General features: G+C 34.3%; 1 protein-coding gene across 3 annotated transcripts in view; it reads left to right on the top strand.

Annotated features, from left to right (window-relative positions):
• The window catches only part of SPOCK3 (SPARC (osteonectin), cwcv and kazal like domains proteoglycan 3), a 478,511-nt gene that overhangs the window by 184,891 nt on the left and 272,967 nt on the right, over positions 1 to 20,653 (top strand). The window lies entirely within an intron of this gene.

The following is a 20,653-nucleotide window of genomic DNA, read 5'->3' as shown; positions in this document are numbered from 1 at the left end:
TTACCTTCCTTAGGTAAGGACTTTAGGCACCCACTTTTGAAAACTGGACTGGGGAGAAATAAAGAGTATATTGCCTGTCACTGTTTATATCTACATTCAAAGGATGGATAGATGGGCTAACAGAGATTTTAATATAATTATTTTTCCTAATATTTTTCTCCCATTAGGACCAACTGGCAAGAAATGGCAGCAATGAAATTTGGGTGACTTTCTTTGAAAGTAAATTATGTAAGATGACTTAACTAAAAATTCTATGAATAAATATACATTATTTTTTTAAATGTTTTTGGAATAGCATTTGCCCTAAGAAAATTGGTTTATTGTTTCAAAAACTCATTTTTCCTCTGAATATTTGTTTCAAGATGAATTTTTTTTCAAGCTCCAACATTCTTACCACTTATACTTGATGAATTGCATAGGCTTATAATATTCTATTAATCTGGTTTCTATGTAAGCCAATTTAACAAATGTTTCTTCAATTATATGTTCAAGAGTAGTCATCTAGTTTAAGGAATCCAACAAATTGTGAGATATTTTCAGTTAGGATTTGGAACTGACTTTTTTTCTCTTTTTATTCTGGCTCAAAAAACTGATGCATCCCAACTTATTCCACTCCTTTTCTCCATACTACCAGAACCAGTTTTGCTTTGATTGTTGTTTTCCTTGTATTAGTGGTTATTAGAAGTGAGATTGTTTTTTTCTAATGGGAAGTAAGGAGATGATTATTTTTATGGAAAAAAAGTTAAACAATACCATTGAAAACAATGTGTCTTAAAGTTACTTTTCATACGCTTGTAAACTTGGAGAGTGGGATATGGTAGAGAAACTTTAAAACTATATTGTTATTCTTTTTGGAAACCTACAAGTACTATTCCAAAAACCTCCCTTAGAGGCTAAATAGACATTGTATTCGCCTCAAAAGTCACTTTTACAAAATATTTTCTTACTCCATGACATGGGTCTCCATTTCTCAAAATGGCTGCATTTCCAAACTACCTGCTACCTGGCCAGTAAGGTGATGCTATACATTTTAGGTTTTTGTTAGGTTGGCACCCTACTTCGATATATCAAGATCCGTGTCAGGGAGGTTATTCTAGGCTGTAGTAGCAAAGGGTCAGAAAGTTAATATCTCCATTCAATTAAGTTTTACTTATGTAATATCCAAAAGCGTTTCCAGGTTGTAGGGGCTTGTGCTCCAATCAGTGATAAGGGACTTACACAAATGCAGCTTTGTCCTCTTCAGTATCTGATTTTCTAAAACCTTGGGAGATAATCATCTCAGTTGAAATGGAAATATACCATGGAGGACTGTGAATGAGAGATATTTATGGGAGAAGTCTGAAATTGGTGCACATTTCTTTCCTTTACATTTTTATGGGAGAAGCCTGAAATTGGTATACATTTCTTTCCTTCATATTCTAGATTAAATTCAGTCACATGGTTACAATTATTGAGTAGAGAAGATAAAAGAATGTGGATGAATGATGTGTTCAGGAGAGGAAGAAATGGAATTTAGGGAATGGCTAGTATTCCCAAACATGTGTATTTTAATATTGTGTAAAAAATAACTTTTCTGTCCATAAGGACAGAGAATTGAAGAATACATGACTTTTTGTTTAATACTTTTCTATTTAAAACATTAGGATAAAAGACTAAATGCAAATTATTTAAAATAGAAAACTGTGCCCATTAGAATATATGTAAAATATGCAATAAAATTATATACTATTTAGGGCGCCTGGGTGGCTCAGTCGTTGGGCGTCTGCCTTCGGCTCAGGTCATGATCCCAGGGTCCTGGGATCGAGTCCCACATCGGGCTCCCTGCTCAGCAAGAAGCCTGCTTCTCCCTCTCCCATTCCCCCTGCTTGTGTTCCTGCTCTCACTATCTCTCTCTCTGTCAAATAAATAAATAAAATCTTAAAAAAAATAAAAAAATAAAAATAAATAAATAAATAAATAAAATTATATACTATATATATATTTATGTTATATAATTGTATACATTTAACACTCTATATAAATGATACATGATTATAAATGTTGACATGATTTATACATATTAAATATATATGTATAATAAGTAGAAAAATCACAGAAACCATACATTTGCATCATTTTACCATAACCTTGAAACTTTTCTGAAAACTTAAGCTTTTTATTCCTAAGTATATATAACAGGAGTTATTTTTGTCTCTTCTTGTTGTTTAGGGGTTTCATTGGAGGCCTCAATGGCCATCCACAATAGAATGGGTAATAAAGACTCAGAAACTTTAAAGTCTAATCCAAGTGTAAGACTACTTATTTGGGAGATGCAAAGAGATTATGAAATGGCTTTTGTCAACCGCAGTTTGAAATTTTAAATGGAAATGGAAGGTGATCAGAGATGGAGTTGCATTCTGCTATGAAGAGTTGTTAGTGTGATGTAGTTCCCCCTCCACTGCCCCTGATGGGGGGAAAGAGAGCTGATTCTTGTCAGTTGAAGTGGCTTCATGGCAACAACATGGAGAGCCTTATGTCTATAGTTTATCCTGAGGGACTTGAGGACTGGTATTAACTCGGACCTGAATATTTTATTCACTGGAAGTTGCTGCTCCTGTCTTCAAAGGGTCAAATTGGGGTGGCTCTACTGAGAAAGAACAAACAGTTCTTCCACCAAAGTTAGAGCTAATGCTTACATTTGTGGGGCACTCTGCTGACAGGGTCCATCATAAAGATATTTTAAAAGGACTAAGCGGACCACCTGAAGAGCGGGGGGGATTGAACCTGGGAGACAGATGATAGGGTTTCTGGATTCCCAGAGGTGGATGGGAGAGTCAGAAGTGGCTAGACAATGTGAAGAAATGGCCCTATCTAGGCCACCTGCAGCCACAGGTGCCCTGCTGGAGAATCTCCACGGAAACCACAACAGCATACCCTGAGGAAGAATCAGCAATTGAACATTTCTCACACATGTCGGGAGGACTGTGTCCTTTAGACCAAGGACTATAGCTGTCAGAAACACTTATTAGTGAGTCTGCGGGTGAGGTAGGGGTAACAAGAACTTTCCTTATTCCACTCCAGAATTCCAACACTGAAGTAGGACCCCAGCTGGAGAATGAATGGGACATGGAGACATTCTAAATTGTATGGTAGTTAAACTGTCAAACATTTCATTATAAAAAACAACTGAAAACACTGCCTGAGTTTTGTTTTTTTTCTTAACTTCCATAGTTGTGTGAGCCATTTCCTTATTATAAATCTCTTTATATATGTACATATATCTCCTATTGGTTGAGTTTCCTGGAGAATCCTGACTAATACAGAATCCTTTGCATCGGAGCGCTACTTTGGACCTCAGGTGACAAAACTGGGAGGCGATCTATTCTCCTACATTGGAAGAAAACCTACCAGCACCTTTGGCATTCATACTAGTGAAGGTACTTAGGGGAACTGAGAGACTTCCTATTTGGCATTTGAGTAGGCATTGGAAGGAGCATCAGAAATCTGATAGCTTGAAGAGGAGGCCTGGTCAGAAGAATTTAAGTGGATTTGTTACTGAGATTTAAATTCAGAGACTCTCAATAATAATTGGAAGTCATTTAGAAGGTTACCTAAATCTATATGTAGTTGAAGTAATGTTTTATAATTTGAGTATAAATTTAAATGAGAGTTAAGTGTACCATCTTCAGACATAACAGTTACATACAATATACTCTTTTTGTTGAGATATAAATGACATACAATATTAACATTAGTTTTAAGTATACAACATGATTCAACATTTGTATATATTGTGAAATGGTCACAATAAGTCTAGTTAACATCCATCCCTATATATAGTTACAGTCTTTTTTCTTGTGATGAGGACTTTTAAGATTTACTTTCTTAGCAACTTTCATATATGCATTTATTATACTATTAGCTATAGTCACCATGCTGTACATTACATCCTCATGACTTACTTATTTTAACCTGAAATTTTGTACCTTGACCCCATTCACCCATTTCCCTCCACTTCACCCTCATCTCAGCTTCTGGTAACCACCAATCTGTTCTCTGTTATCTATGAGCTTATTTTTGTTTGTTTTTAAGATTTCACATGTAAGTGAAATCATATGGTATTTGTCTTTGTCAGATTTTATTTCACTTAGCATAATGCCCTCAAGTTGCATAATTGCCCTCATGTTGTTGCAAATGTTAAGATTTCATTCTTTTTTTATGGCTGAAGAGTATTCTATTGCTCTTCAATCTATCTATCTATCTATCTATCTATCATCTATCATCATCTATCTATCCTTACATTTATATATGAATATATGTGTATTTATATATGTATCTGTATATATAGATTTATATAGATCTGTATATGTAGAGAGATATAGATATCTATGTATCTGTATATATAGATTTATATAGATCTGTATCTGTAGAGAGATATAGATATCTATGTGCATATCTCACATTTTCTTTACCCATTCATCCATCAGTGGACACTTAAGGTTGTTTCCGTATCTTGACTATTGTAAATAATATTGCAATGAACATGGGGATGCATGTATCTTTTTGAATTAATGTCTTTGTTTTCTTTAAATACCCAGAAATAGAATTGTTAGATCATGTGGTAGTCCTATTTTTAATTTTTTAAGAAATTTCCATACTATTTTTCCATAGGGGCTGCACCAATTGCATTCCTACCAACATTGCACAAGAGTTCTCTTTTCTCCATACCCTTGCTGACATTTTTTTCATATCTTTTTGATAATGGCCATTCTAAAAGGTGTGAGATGATATCTCATTGTGATTTTGACCGGATTTCCCTGAAGAAAGTGATGTTGAGCCTCCTCTTATGTACCTGTTGGCCATCTGTATATGTTCTTTGGGAAGAAGTCTATTCATATCCTCTGTCCATTTTTAAATTGGATTGTTTAGGATTTTTTTTTTTTTTTTTACTATCAACTTGTATGAGTTCTTCATACACTTTGGACATTAACCCCTCAGATATATAATTTGCAAGTATTGTTTCCACTCAGTAGGTTGCCTTTTTATTTTGTTGATGGTTTCTTTTGTTACAGAAACTTTTTAGTTTGATGTAGTCCCACTTCTTTATTTTTGCTTTTGGAATCAGATCCAAAAAATCATCACCAAGACCAGTATCAAGGAGTTTACCACCTATGTTTTATTCTAAAATTTTATGGTTTGAGGTCTTGTATTCAAACTTTTCAATCCATTTTGAATTAATTTCCATATATGGTGAAATAGTAGTCCGGTTTCATTCTTTTGCATGTGGCTGTCCAGTTTTCTCCATACCATTTATTGAAAACACTGTCTTTTCCCCATTGTACATTCTTGGCTTCTTTGTTGTAAATTAGCTGACCATATATATGTGGGTTTTTTTCTGAACTCTCTATTCTGTTCTGTGGATTTATGTGTCTGTTTTTTTTTTTTTTCTTTTAAGATTTTATTTTTTTAAGTAATCTCTAAACCCAATGTGGGGCTTGAACTTACAACCCCAAGATCAAGAGTTGCATGCTCCACTGACTGAGCCAGTCAGGTGCTCTTATGTGTCTTTTTATGCTAAAATCATATTGTTTTGATTACTATGGCTTTGTACTATAGTTTGAAATCAAAGAGCATAATACCTCCAGTTTTGTTCTTCCTCAAGATTGCTTTGGCTGTTTGGGATTTTTTTTTTCTGGTTCCACACTAATTTTAGGATTGTTTTATTTATGTGAAAAATGCCATTGGAATTTTGATAGGGATTATGTTGAAGCTATAGATTGATTTGAGTATTAGTATGGAAATTAACAATATCAGTTCTTTCAGGCCATGAGCATGGAATATCTTCCATGTATTTGCATCTTTAATTTCTTTCATCAATGTCTTATCATATTAGTGCACAGGTCTTTCATCTCCTTGGTTAAATTTATTTCTAGGTGTTTTATTCTTTTTTTATGCAAATGTAAATGAGATTGCTTTCTTAATTTCTTTATTTTTGATAGTTTGCTATTAATGTATAGAAATACAACTGATTTCTGTATATTGACTTTGTGTCCTGCAATTCATTTAGTAGTTCTAATAGTTTTTTGGTAGAGTTTTCAGGGTTTTCCATATATAATAGTATGCCATCTAAATTCCAAAACTGAAGTAGGACCATGGCTGAAGAATGAATGAGACATGGAAACATTCTGAATTGTATGATAGTTAAACTGTGCTGGACATTTCATTATATAAAAACTACTAAAAATACTTCTTGAGTTTGTATTGAAAAGAGTGAAATATTAGGTGCAAGGAGCTAATTTAACACTTTCTGAAAATTGGATAGAGAATCTGGTTGTTTCTTGCACTCTTTAATCAAGATCAATGTACAACTATATATCACATGAAAGCTGAACTCAAATGAGTAAAATATATATATAATACAAATAAATAAATATATATATATTTATTTATTTATTTATTATGTTATGTTAATCACCATACATTATATTTATATATATGATATATATAATATATATGTATATATACATATATATGCATATATAATATATATATATGTAAAATCTCTTGGTCTATATTATCTGCCATGTGCCAAATGAGAAAAGTCCCTTAATGTGTCCTTTAATTAGAAAAAACAACAAAATACAACCTAATTCAATAATTAGATAACTGGTTAAAATAATTCAATTCAATCCCATTTGGTTATTAAGTCTCTCAGCTGCCTGCTCACTTCCTTTTCCTCTTTCCAAGATAATGCCTACCTGGGAATATGGTGGAAAGGGCATGGTGAAGGATAGATTTGACCTCATCTTAGCCCTGTTGGGTATAGACTATTACCTATGTATCTTAGCCTACAACCATCCTACTGGCCCCACTCTATAACTTACGTGGCACAATTAACTTGGCAAGCCCGAGCAGACCTCAAGTTAATGACCATGCTGCATAAGAACGGAGGGTGGCCCTAAAAGTCCACAGGGGCCTTTTGATTGATCAAGTCTGCCGACAATAGTTACTTAGACATACCAGTGCCCCAGAATATTATAGGAGTCTTTGAAGTGGTGGTAGTGTTCAAAAGATGGGGCAGAGATTGTCAAATGATCCCATCTGCCTTCTGTTTTACTCTCATTCATCTGAGCATTGCCCAAGAGTTAGTTGGCTTGAAGGAAACCTAAAAAAAGGGAAATAAAGACTCAGATTTTCTTTCTTTTTTTTTTTTTTTTTTGCTATCCGTCATCATTCCTCTTCCCTTTTTTCCCCTCATTCACACCCAGAAAGAGAAAGATAGATAGTCTCTTAATCAGTGTGGTGGGCTGCTATGATAAACCATAGGCTGGGCAGCTTATAGACATTCTGACAGTTCTGGAGGCCACAATTGTAAGATCAGGTGCCAGGATGGCAGGGTTCTGGGGAGATCTTCTCCTGGTTTGCAGACTGTTGTCTTCTCATTATATCTTCATTGAATTCTCATGTGAAAAAGAGAGGCAGAACTTCCTGGGGTCTCTTTGATGAGGTACTAATCCCAACCATCATGATCTAATTATCCACAAAGGCTTCCCCACCTAATACAGGGATACTCCCTTATCCTCGGGGGATATGTTCCAAGACCCCCAGTGAATGCCTGCAACCATGGATAGTACCGAACCCTTTGTATACTATGTTTTTTCTATACATACATACTTATGATAAAGTTTAATTTATATATTAGACACAGGACTAGATTAACAACGATAACTACTAATAAAGTAGAACAATTATAATAATATACCATAATTAAAGTTATGTGGATATGGTCCTTTCCTTCCCTCCCTTTTTCCAAAATATCTTATTCTACTGCACTCATCTTCTTGTGATGATGTGAGGTGATAAAATGATAAGATGAAGTGAGGTGAATTAACGATATGGCATTGTGATGTAGTTTTAGGCTACTATTGGCCTTCTGATACATGAAGGAAGACCATTGCTTCCAGACTGTGGTTGACCATGAGTAGTAGTTAACTAAAACTGCAGAAATTGAAACCATGGCTAAGAAAGGACTGCTGCACCATCACATTGCAGGTGAGGATTTCAACAAGTGAATTTTAGGGGGACACAAACATTTAGTCCACAACAAATGAGAAAGCTCTTCTTTCATTCCTTTGTTATTTTAGAACTTTTCTCTACTACATGGTTAGTCTAAAAGAGATCCATTCCATACCACAGGATAATCCTATGATCTTAATCTTTCAGACTCATTGTTAATATGCTAGAGTAGGGACAGCAATGGTGTGATTAGAATCTGGAAAACACTTTTCCCAAACCATTTTCTCATAAAATAATTAAATTTGCAAGTTTAAACTGAGTATTTTCTAGATTCTTCTTCTTGCATCTCACAGTGACATATCCCAGTTTCTTCATGGGAATATTAATATACAATAGAGTGGAGGTTTCCAAATATCCAAATATCCAAAAAAGCAATATTAACAGTTTTCAAATTATTTTAGCCATCATGTAAGTTTTAAGGTTGAAAAATAATATACAGCAACATTGTTTCCTTTTTACTTTGATCTTGCTTCCCCATGGATCAATCACGGAGTCCCTTAGAATTTACCATGTTTCAGTTTTGTTGTCACTGTTGCATATGGTATTATTCTAATCATGTTCTTTTTATTTTTAATAATTAGTAAGAAAAATATATTTCTAATATTTAATATCAAAGAGTACTTACAGAGTTAACATCATAGCCCTTTGTATCCTCTGGTCCCATCTTTTTTTTTTTTTTTTAAGATTTTATTTATTTATTTGACAGAGAGAGACAGAGCGAGAGAGGGAACACAAGCAGAGGGAGTGAGAGAGGGAAAAGCAGGCTTCCCACCGAGCAGGGAGCCCAATGTGGGGCTCGGACCCAGGATCCTGGGATCATGACCTGAGCCGAAGGCAGACCCTTAATGACTGAGCCACTCAGGCGCTCCCCCTCGTATTTGATATGGAGCCATATTTTGTAATTCTATAGTCATTTATGTCACTCACTAGATTCTAAATCAAAATCCAATGATTGTGCTCTAATGATTTGAGTCAAGCCCTATTGGATCCTATTGCATTGTCAATTTACAATCCCAAGAATATGACTAAAAAGACTTTTTTTAGTATTTTGAATATTTGGACAAATACCTTAGGCAACAAAAATTTCCAGTGTTTTTAGATGTATAAACTAGACATTTTGTGATATTAAATTGCCAGATACAGCAAACCATTAATTTGATAGATAGTGCTAAAGATGCAGTCCTTTAGTAAATAGCAATTAGAATTTTCATTTGCACCAGAGTAAAGTACAGATTAAACTGTCTAACAAAATAAGCTGATTGAAAGGGTCTGTATCAGAAAATGCACCCTCATTTGATTTAGTCATCTGAGCAACCTACAGGTTTTAATCTAATCGCACCTAAGTAGGTGGCAGTCAATGAAAGCTTCATTTAACAATAGTCAGATCAGTACTTTGCAAAGGATTATTTTTGTGTGTGTGAGCCATGATATTAATTAGAAATGACAAACTGAAGGCTATGAAAGACCCATAAGGTTTACCTACCTGCCAGGGTAATTATCACCATTGCTTTACTAAGAAGGTCTGCTATTGTTGAAGCTCCAGTTCTGTTTAAGCAGCATCAGTTTGCTGAAATAAGGAATATTTGAAAAAAGATTTTAAAAACTTTAATTCATAGGGGCATCTAGGTGGCTCAGTCAGTTAAGTGTCTGCCTTCGGCTCAGGTCATGATCTCAGGGTCCTGGGATTGAGCCCTGAGTTGGGGTCCCAGGGAGCCTGCTTCTCCCTCCCCCTCCGCCACTCTCCCCTGCTTGTACACTCTCTCTTACTCAAATAAATACAATTTAAAAAAATGTAATTTGTAAAATATGTTCTGAATATTACTATGTATATTAAAAAATATTGTTAGTTTGGAGCACCTGGGTGGCTCAGTCAGTTGAGCATCCGCCCGACTCTTGGTTTCAGCTCAGGTAATGATCTCATGGGTACTGAGATCCAGCCCCAGCTCAGGCTCCTCGCTCAGCATGGAGTCTGCTTGGGATTCTTTCCTTCTGCCTCTCCGTCTCTCACTTGCTCACGCATGCACTTTCGCTCTCAAAAACAAAACAAAACAAAACAAAACAAAAACTCTTTAAAAAAGTGAAAAGTATTCTTAGTTATAAATTCTATTAACTTGTTGCGTCAGTCAGTGTTACCACTGGTTCTATAAAATAGTCTTAGTTTTAAAGATTTTTGGACATGTGTAAAACTCTGTTTTTAAGATAGTTAAATTCTGGCAGTTATATCTAAAGTCTTTTATAGACATTATAGTATCTGAAAGCAGATTTGAGAAAATGAGACCCAGTTCTGCATTCTCTTTCCAATTATGATGTGTTTTTCATTAATTTAACCTATCTGCATTGTGCAGTATTCATTACAAAAGAATATGCTCAATTGATGGAGAATTGATTTTTAGTATCTAAATTTCAATGGTGAAATTTGTCACCTTTGATTTTTGATTGTATGCTCTGTTGCCCTGAGAGAGTTGATTAGAAGACCTTAAATATTCTCACGGAGATTTAAAAAAAAAAAAAATGCCCCAGGGGAAAAAAAAAAGTAAATTGTTTCTTTATAAATGCATAACTTACATACAATAAAATGCAATAATTTAAAATGTACAATTTGATACATTTTGGTGAATGCAAATAATTGAATTAACACTAGCTCAATTAAGATAAAGATAATTTCCATCACTCCAGACATTCTTCGAACTACTTACTCTACCTCATTCCTTCCAGTTTCCTACTCCCAATCCAGGCAATCAATCACTGTCTGAACTGTTCTGATTTCTTTCACTTTAATTTAGTTTAGCTCATTCTATAACTTGATACAGATGAAACTATATTACTTGAATACTTTCATTTATGCCATGTTTTGTTTGATATAATGTTTTTGAGATTTATCTAACATTATTGCATGTTTCAGGGGTTTGTTTTGTTTGTTTGATTGCTGAGAAGAATTTTCTTTGTATGACAGCAGTCACCCATTGATGGATATTTGGGTTAGCTCTTATAACCAAATATACCATGAATATTTTTGTAATAGTTTCTTTGTGAACATTCAAAATATTCTCTTGGATAAATTCAAAAATGTAGTATTGTTTAATTATATAACAAACTGCCAAAATATTTTCCAAAGAGATTGTACAAGATATCAATTTACTGCCTCTTATCTCTCAATTCATTTTTCATTGCCTGTTCTACAGTAATGGAACTGGATTCTGTAAGCATGGCCAATAACAAACAAAATGTTAAGCTTCATCAATATAGGGAACTCCAAGGGTCTGCAGAGTGAAGGACTTCTCTTTCTGGCTCTGGAGTACTTCTGATTCTCCTTCTATTCCAGTGATGCTTGAAGGAGAGACATGTAGCGGTGCTCCACCATAGATGCATGACTAGTGTGTACAATCCCGTGGAAAGCTTGCATATCTGGTCTTAGTTAAATTAAGGAATTTAACTTGGGTACCCTGGGTACAAACCCTAGGTACACACCCCACTTACAAATGGACTCCTAATGCCCCAACTCCCCCCATGCACCTGCCTGCTGGCTCCAGCTCACTTACTTACTGGATGAGTGTTGCCTACTTGCCATCCCAGCTGTGGTTCCCTTCCCTCCAGCCTCTGTGCACCTAGACCAGATAGGAGGGGGGAATATGTGTGGTATCACCCACTTTGCCAGTGACTATGGGCCAACTGGCTCTGGCCCCATCAACCAAATAGACTTCTGGGCTATCCATTGCACTGCAACTTCTCCAATGAGAACTGAATCCCAAATCTGGGGAGGAAGCACACTTTTCTAGTTTGGCTCTTCTGTTGATACTCTGTTTCATTATTAGAGTATGTTTTAGAGCTTTCTTTATTCCTTTACATTTATTCTTCTACTATAATTAGAAATTCTTTATTTTAAACTTTCCCCATTTGAGGTACTGTGTCTTTTGTCTCCTAATTGGACCTGGACTAATAATAGTGATTATACCATTCTATACTCCCACCAGCCACATGTTTGGGTTAGTTAATCTACATTCTTGCAAACACTTCTCTGTTCAGTTTTTTGATTTTAACATTTCTTCTAGTGGTGAAGTGGTAACTTACTGTACTTTTAATTTTATATCAGATTGAATAGATGATTTCAGGGGACTATCTCCCGATTCACACCCAAGATTAAATGGCCATTGATACAATTCCTTGTTTATACATATACATATCTGTGTATGTGCACACAAGTGTGTAAACTATCTAATGGTAGTAGTGTTTGACACAGCATTCAGGGGAAACAAATCTGTGTTTAGAAGTCTCGTTTTGGTTTTTTCAAGGATTAGCTTCATTGTTCTTTAAAAAGAGTTCATGTAGAAATTATCATTTTTACTTTTAAGTAGGCAAAAATAGAAGAGTAAATTTTATTTAGGAAAACAGTGAGTTAAGAGTCAGCAGTTTTTATTGGATAGAGGTAATTCTGTGTCCTAATAGAGAGGTGAGAAAAGCAGAGTGTCACTTAAAGTGGGCCAGATATCCTCCCGTAGGGTGGTTAGAAGAGGTGTATAACAAATTACAAGAGATTTTGTAGGACCTTAATAGCTATCAATAAAAGTACAAATGATAATGTCAAATGTTGTGCTTTCTATATGTCTGGAAATATTTAAGGCACTGAACACACATTCAAGCAGAGTCACATGAACATTTTTTCAACTCAGGGCTAATTTTTAAAAATATTTCTTCCTTTTTGTATAACAGCTCCCAAGTAAGTTAAAGTACACAATTATAGAATATGTTATTTTGTATTTTAGAATTAGCTCAATTTCTTTAATTTCTAGATGAAGACATTAAGATATAGAATCATGAAGGGACATCATCAAAAACTACAGGTAAACATTATTTCAATAAGCCAAGACATTATTGCCCCATTAGTAGGGATTTTTCTTTATGATTCTATTTAGTCACCCTCTTAGTAAGTGCTAACTGAATCATAGATATATTTAGCTCAAATATTAGAAAGAGAATCCTAAATTTAAATCTTTATGATGGGGATTTAGTATCATCATTTTTATATATCAAATAGTATTTTGAAAATGGAAATTAGTAAAAATAATGGTTTTTTTTACATATAATCAAGTATTCTGATGCATCTCTTTTATAAAAGAAACACTGTTAACATTTATCACTTTAAGAAGTTTCGAAGATAATATGGTAGTAAAAGCATAATAAAGAACAGAAAAGAATGACATTTTTAAATTGTCATCAATACTTTAATACTAGAGTAGAATGAATTTTGGATGAAATTCTGTCTTGTAATAGTATCTAGAGTTTTTTATTAACTTTGAGTTATCAATGTAGTAGTCAGTTTCATTTCATACAATTGTATAAGATAGGGTATTATTGAAATAAACATTGTGATATTTTGATATATATTTATGACAAAATAAATTAATCCAGCAGTCACATCGAAATCTGCTAATAGTGTAGACTTCCACATTTAATGTTTGTAATGGGGAGACCAGAGTTAGAGTGGAAGGATTTTATAAAACTAAAGTAATATTAAGGTTTAAAACTAAGAAAAGTCACTCCAAAGACTTGCAGCCACATTTAATCACATTTAGCACCACAAAATTGGCTGTCAAAAGTCTAATTAACTATCAGGCATTAGCTCTATCTTCCATGCAGCTCACTTGCACAGCCTTTCATTATAACATCTGGCAAGTTTAAAAAAATTCCCTAGAAAACTACTTCTTCCTATAGTTTTACAACATAGAGTTTTAGTGAAACGAACTGTTGTTAAAACAACAACAAAAGCATATTCAGTGCTTCATTGTTGAACTGTGAAGGTTTTTAAAGCATGTTTGAGCTACTGGTCACTTCATTTTATGTGAAAACACACAATTAAGCTTAAAGAGACATTTCACCAAGTGAATGCTGGTGCATACTTTGATTTCACTATTTAGTGATGTAATTTTTCCAACATTTTTCCAAAATTGAAACCCAGCCTTCAACGGCACATGATGAGTGTTTAACTTAGTTTTTGTTTTCTTGATCTTTTTTTTTCAAACAGCTAAAGAGTTCTTTATTTACTTAAGTATACTTATGTTACTCGCTGAAACTCAAAGAGAAGGACATATTTGCTTATGTGTTTGCTATAATAGTTGGAGATAAGCATTTCACAACACAAAGTTTTGATGATAAGAAAATATTGTAATATCCAGGGAGTAAAGGCTGATTGCTTACAGAGGACTACAGACTAGAAATAGACTTATTAATTAGTGGCAACAGAGGGCAAAATACCATGAAATAATATTTTTTATTGTGACTAGAAAAAAGTAATTATCAAATAAGAATTCCAGACACAGCTAAACTATTCTTTAAAAATGATTAGAGGGGCACCTGGGTGGCTCAGTCGGTTAAGCGTCCTGACCTTTGGCTCAGGTCATGATCCCAGAGCCCTGGGATTGAGCCGTGTCTGGCTCCGGACTCAGGGGGGAGTCTGCTTCTCCTTTTGCCTCTGCCCCTCCTCCTGTTCATGCTCTCTCTCTCTCTCTCACTGTCTCTGAAATAAATACAATCTTTAAAAAAATAAAAATGATTGGAAAATAAAGATACATTCAGAAAAATATATAAAAGTTATAGCACAAATTGCATATGCTAGAAGAACTATAAAACGATATGCTTCCACAAATAAAATTATACAAGAGAACCCAAAAAGGAAGTGTGAATTGCAAGAAGCAATGATGGGCAAATAAATTGGTAGATTTGATCATTTTAAATTAGCTATGTCAGTAAAAATAGTAATAGAAATAATGACTATTTTACAGTGGTTTGTTGGTAAGGTGAGGTGTGGCTCATGGAAAATGGTGTGGAAGTTGAATATAAAAGATTTGGTCTTAACATGTTCTAAGACCTTGGTACTCTTCAGACGGAGGATAATCTCTTTTCTAGAGAAAAGTTAAAAAATTATATATAATTAACACACTATGAGGCAGGAAAGAGGAAAGAAAACTAAAGGGAAAAAAAGAAACATTACAGAATAGAAAGCACAAAATAGGGGCCCTGGGTGGCTCAGTCGGTTAAGCATCTGCCTTCGGCTCAGGTTATGGTCTCAGGGTCCTGGGATCAAGCCCTGCATCGCTTCTCCCTCTTCCTCTGCTGCTCCCCCTGCTTGTGCTCTCTCTCTCTCTCTCTGTCAAATAAATAAATAAAATCTTAAAAAAAAAAAAAAGCGCAAAATAAAGTGAGGGGAAAGAGTACAATTGCATAAAAAAAAAATCACATTTGAAACAGAACAAGAGATAGGTCACCTTAGATTGGGCTTATAAATCCATCTAAGAGTTTTTAAGAGCATTCTTAAAATATAAAATTAAGAATTGAAAATAAAGGAATTCAGACAAAAGTTAACTGGGCAAATACTAATCAAAAGAAAATTAGTTATAGCAATATTAATATCAGAAAAAGTCCACAAATGGTGGAAGTGAGGAGTTGGACATTTATTCCATTGATTCAGATTTGGTTGTCTCAGCATACCTATTCCAACAGACCAATGCTTGACCCTCTCAAAATCCTCTTTTTTTTCTGCTCAGTAGGCAGCATTGTTCCCATGCCCATCTTCACACTCAGTTCCCCTAGAATGGATTCTTACCCTTTCTCTCCTGGACTTTCGTTAGTTTCCTTGTCTTGACCAATTTTATTCAAAACATAACTAAATTTTTGTGAGTGATCTCTTTACCATAAAACCTAATTATGTCACTCTCCAAATTAAAATCATTCAATGACATGGCATTTCTAAAAGGTAGAACTCCAAAAGGTAAAAAACTTCCATCTGCCACCCCTGTGTTTTTTTCATAATACTTGCAGGCAGCATGCACATTTTATATTTCATCGATCCTAAACTATCAGTCCTTCCAGGGATAGGGCATCCTTTTTATACTTTTATGCATTTCATACTATCTCCTTATATGGAGTTTTCTTTCATTTTGCACATTGTACATGTTTCAAAACCTACCTAAATTTGTATTCATTCTAATTATCTCTCATTCACCACTATATGACTCCTTCAACTGTGTGTGTATGTATTTTCACATAGCTAAATATATATATACATTAAATATGTATATATATACATTAAATATGAATGTGTATAATTTCCACTTAACAATGTATTCTAATTGTTTTTTTATATATCTCTTTTCCAATTAAAATGTTGAGTCTGTTGAGGATAGGATCCATTCCATGTAGGATATCTGGTGTCAAAAATGTATGCTGAAATCCAATAACATTCAATCTTGAAAGAAGAATGTGAATTTGGAGATCATTTAGTCCAAAAGCTTGATTTTTATAGATGAATCTATCAGGCTACATAGAGATTACTATTTTTTACTACATTTGTCTTTGAAAAATCTGAATCAATATTGGGAATGTTAAGTTTTCATTGTATTTGTCAAGTTTCTAAGAAATCTTTTCTCTGGCATTGGCTTAACTAAGGTAACTGGTTCATTATTAGCCCCACTAAAAATAAAATGCAAAATTATTTAAGAGGGCTTTAGCCTAGAATCATTGGGATTTAATCTTCTAAAAATCTAGGCTTTTTTTACTCTTAAACACTCTTAAATTCCAGAAGGGATTTTGTGCGGATTCGGAGTTCTGATCTTCCCTGTTAAAGCTTATTTCAGTTCTCGATACTAACAATAATACCTATTTTTGCACCTTAATGACACCACTTTTTGCCTTTCCCTCTTTTAAGACCACCTGCATGAAATATGAATACTAATGATTCCTCAGCTGCATTGGGAACTCAGCACCTTTCAGTCACGGTCCATGTTTGTTTTCTTGACCTAGCATCTGCATTACATGTCCTTACTTTTCAGTTACCCTGATGTAAGGACCTCTCCTCAAGAATTAGATCTTTTTTAACTGACATACCTGTCTACACTCACGTTTGTTTCCTGCTCTCACCTACCCTTGCTGGTTCAGGTACTTCCACCATTATCAGCTGGGTCAGGCTGGATGTGTCCTAGATTTCCCTGGTCTAGCAATGAGTGGGGGATTCTAGACTGAAAAACAAATATTCTGGTGAAAGAGTGAGGGAAATCTATATCACAAGTGAAATGCAACTACATAACAAGTGAAAGTATAAGGCAATTGTTTGGAATTCAGACTGCCTTTTTTTTTTTTTTTTGAAACAAAGCAAAACAAAAAACAGTATTAGTTAGGTTCCCAGGTTAGTTCACATCAATCAGGAAGATTACAAAAGATTAAGACAAAAAGAACATGGCCAAATGAATTCAAGTGTGCTAGCTGAAGTCTTTCTAGGGATCATTGTACTGGATGCTTGAGAAAAACTGAAATGCACTAATATGGTAATAGAGAATAGAATAGGAGATGTTAATTTGAAAAAGATGGAAAAAAGGATAGCAACAGAGGGAGGTGATGAATTTATGCCAGGCTTTTTTAAAATACAGGATTGATTCTAATCCATGGGCTTCAGCCAAGGGGAAGATGGTTGTGTTATTGTTGTGATTTCAAGAATAAAATCCCAAGCATCTGTATTTACAGTGTGTGATGTTTTATAATTTTTTAAGCTGCCAACAGTGTAAGTTCTGCTCAAAAATACAGATGGTTAAAATCACATGCACAGAAAGTGATCTTTTCCTTATTGCAGATCCTATGTATCTGATTCTTCATGTTCACTTTCTATTATATTCTCCAGCTCCTGACAAATACTACTACTCTTTTATTTGACCATTTATGTAGAATTTTATGCAAAATTTTATTAAATTAATTTTCATGTGCTATATTTGTTCTGATAATTTCCTCTCATTATACACTAATTTTTGAGTTCTCATTACTTTTATTAAGGAAATATAATGTAAGAAGTCCCATGGAACTTTAGAAAATTATCTAATGTAAGCTGTAAAAGGTAAATAAAACCAGAAGAAATAAGTAAAGATAACTACTAATGGTCTGCATTTGGTGTGTAACTAGATTAACTATGATAGTTTCACATGTATCATACTATTTTATTTCAAAACAAAAACACTCCCTTTTCAGAATATTATGTCCTAAGTTAAATATATTCATACTGAGTGTAGGACATATGAATATAAGATACAGTGGTAGGTATAATGACATTGCTTTTTATGCAGAATTGTTTAATTTTAATCAATATTTAAAAGTGACATTAACAATTAAAAGTCAAAATAGGGGGCACCTGGGTGACCCGGTTGGTTAAGTGTTCAACTCTGGGTTTCAGCTCAGGCCATGATCTCGGGGTCTTGGGGTCGAGCCCCACATCAGGCTCCATGCTCTGCGTGGAGTCTGCTTGGGATTCTCTCTCTCTCTCTCCCTCTACCCTTCCCGCTCATGCTGCCTCTCTCTCTCTTTCAAATAAATAAATAAAATATTAAAAAAATAAAAATAGGCTAATGATTAGAAATAGCACCAAACATTTTAATGCCTTCTAAGTTATCGTATGTTTTTCTTTTATGTTGTTTAACAAGAAGTCATGCAGATCTAAAGTGCAATAGTTCAGTGAGACAGTTTTCTAATTAGTGATAATTTAAACTGTGATAATATAATGAGAATGTTCTAGCAACTTGCATTTGCATGGTGAACAAAGTATATTGAACATTTCATAAAGAATAAAATTACTATTGTTTGTCTTAAGTTTTGAAATTACTTGGAAATTAAGAGAAGCTATAATTGATCTAATCATTGATTGTCAAAAATTTTTTTCTTAGAGGAAACTTAAACATTTATGTTCCAAATAGATGCATTTGACCATTTTATTATGATGTAAGATGTCTACTAGTTAACATGTTATCAACTATATGTGTTAGTATTTTTAATTTTAAATCTCATGAGTATTTGAAATCTCAAGAGTTTTGTAGAAATATATATTTTTGAAGAAAGAAAATATGTAGGTTTTCTACAAGATTTATTTATTTATTTATTTATTTTAGAAAGAGAGAGAGAGCATGAATGGGGGTCGGGGAAGGGGAGAGAATCTCAAGCAGACTCCTCGTTGAGTCTGAAGCCTGACAAAGGCACAATCCCATGACCCCAAGATCATGACCTGAGCCAAAATCAAGAGTTGAATGCTCAACCAACTAAGCCAACCAGGAGCTCCAAAATATGTGTTTTTATATATATGCATCTATATATGCAGTTTATATCTGTATTTGATTGAAATTGGTTTTATTTATTGTTTATGAAAATGTATTAACTTTAGTTAGGTTATTGACTTAACACATTCATAAAGCTAAATTTGATTTGTACACCAGATGTTAGCTTTAGTTTACGCTAGGTTTAAGATCTGAAAAACTTGGCTCAAATCCACATTTCATGTTCAGTGAAAAGTTCAGGGCTCTCCCAAATACTTCTTCATATTCTAAATACACATTTTTTCAGGTCACCTTGGCTCCATTTTTCGACATGCATTAGAATTTTATTTTCAGTTTCCATCCTGCATGGGTTTTTTTTCTCTCAGTTGTGACATGTACCCAAAGTGGACACTCAGTGCCTTTTTCTTATTTGTGCCAACTCCCTCCCTGGCTTTCTACCCACAAAAATCACAACATAATATCACCAAACATCACCAATAGTGATTACCAATAGGAGTATTATTCATAATAAACAAAAGGTAGAAACAACCAAAATTCCCCTCAACTAGTGAATGGATAAATAAAATATGGCATATCTATACAATGGAATGATATTTAGCAATATAAAGAAATGAGGTAGTGATGCATACTAGGACATGGTTGGGCCTTGAAAACATTGCCCCAAACAAAGGAAGCCAGTCACAGAAGACCACATATTGTATAATGCCATTTACACAAAATATTCAGAATAGGCAAATCTATAGAAACAGAAATTATATTAGTGTGTGCTCCTATTAGAGGTTGTGAAGGAGCTGGTGGAGTATCGTTTCTTTGAGCTGATAAAAATGTTCTAAAATTGATTATGATAGTAGTTTCACAGCTGTTAATATACTGAAAACTACTGAATTTTAAACATGAAAAGAATGAATTGTATGCAAGTTTTCTTATTAAAACTGTTATTTAAAATACCACCACCAAGTCACACAGTCTTTGTGTTGGCATCCACCGAGAGAGGTTTTGTCTAGAGAAATGGTGGTTCAAACATCAGGCACAATTTAAAAATGAAAATGAAACATCTCAGTTATTACCATGATGCACTCAGCCAGTTCCTAGTACAGCTGTAGACTTTTTTTGCATATCCAAAGACTTATTAATGCCCACTAACATCTTTTGGGTTTAATTCTTTATCTCTAACCACCTGCATCTATCTAGGGAAAGCAGAAGCAGAAATTATAATTCTCCACTGACAGAGGTATTACATTAACATACCCCAACTTTATTTCTGCACCTTTACTGCCTAGAAGATAGTAACAACTATACAAAATTTTGGTCTTGGGGGCGCCTGGGTGGCTCAGTTGGTTAAGCGACTGCCTTCGGCTCAGGTCATGATCCCAGAGTCCTAGGATCGAGTCCCACATCGGGCTCCCAGCTCGGCAGGGAGCCTGCTTCTCCCTCTGACCCTATCCCCTCTCATGCTGTTTCTCTCTCTCTCTCTCTCTCTCTCTCTCTCAAATAAAAAAAAAAAAAAAAAAAAAATTTTG

Source organism: Phoca vitulina, unplaced genomic scaffold (assembly GCF_004348235.1).
Source record: "Phoca vitulina isolate PV1807 unplaced genomic scaffold, GSC_HSeal_1.0 scaffold14, whole genome shotgun sequence".
Classification (NCBI taxonomy): domain Eukaryota; kingdom Metazoa; phylum Chordata; class Mammalia; order Carnivora; family Phocidae; genus Phoca; species Phoca vitulina.
Note: the sequence above shows the minus strand (reverse complement) of the source record. Positions and strands in the feature narration are given on the sequence as shown.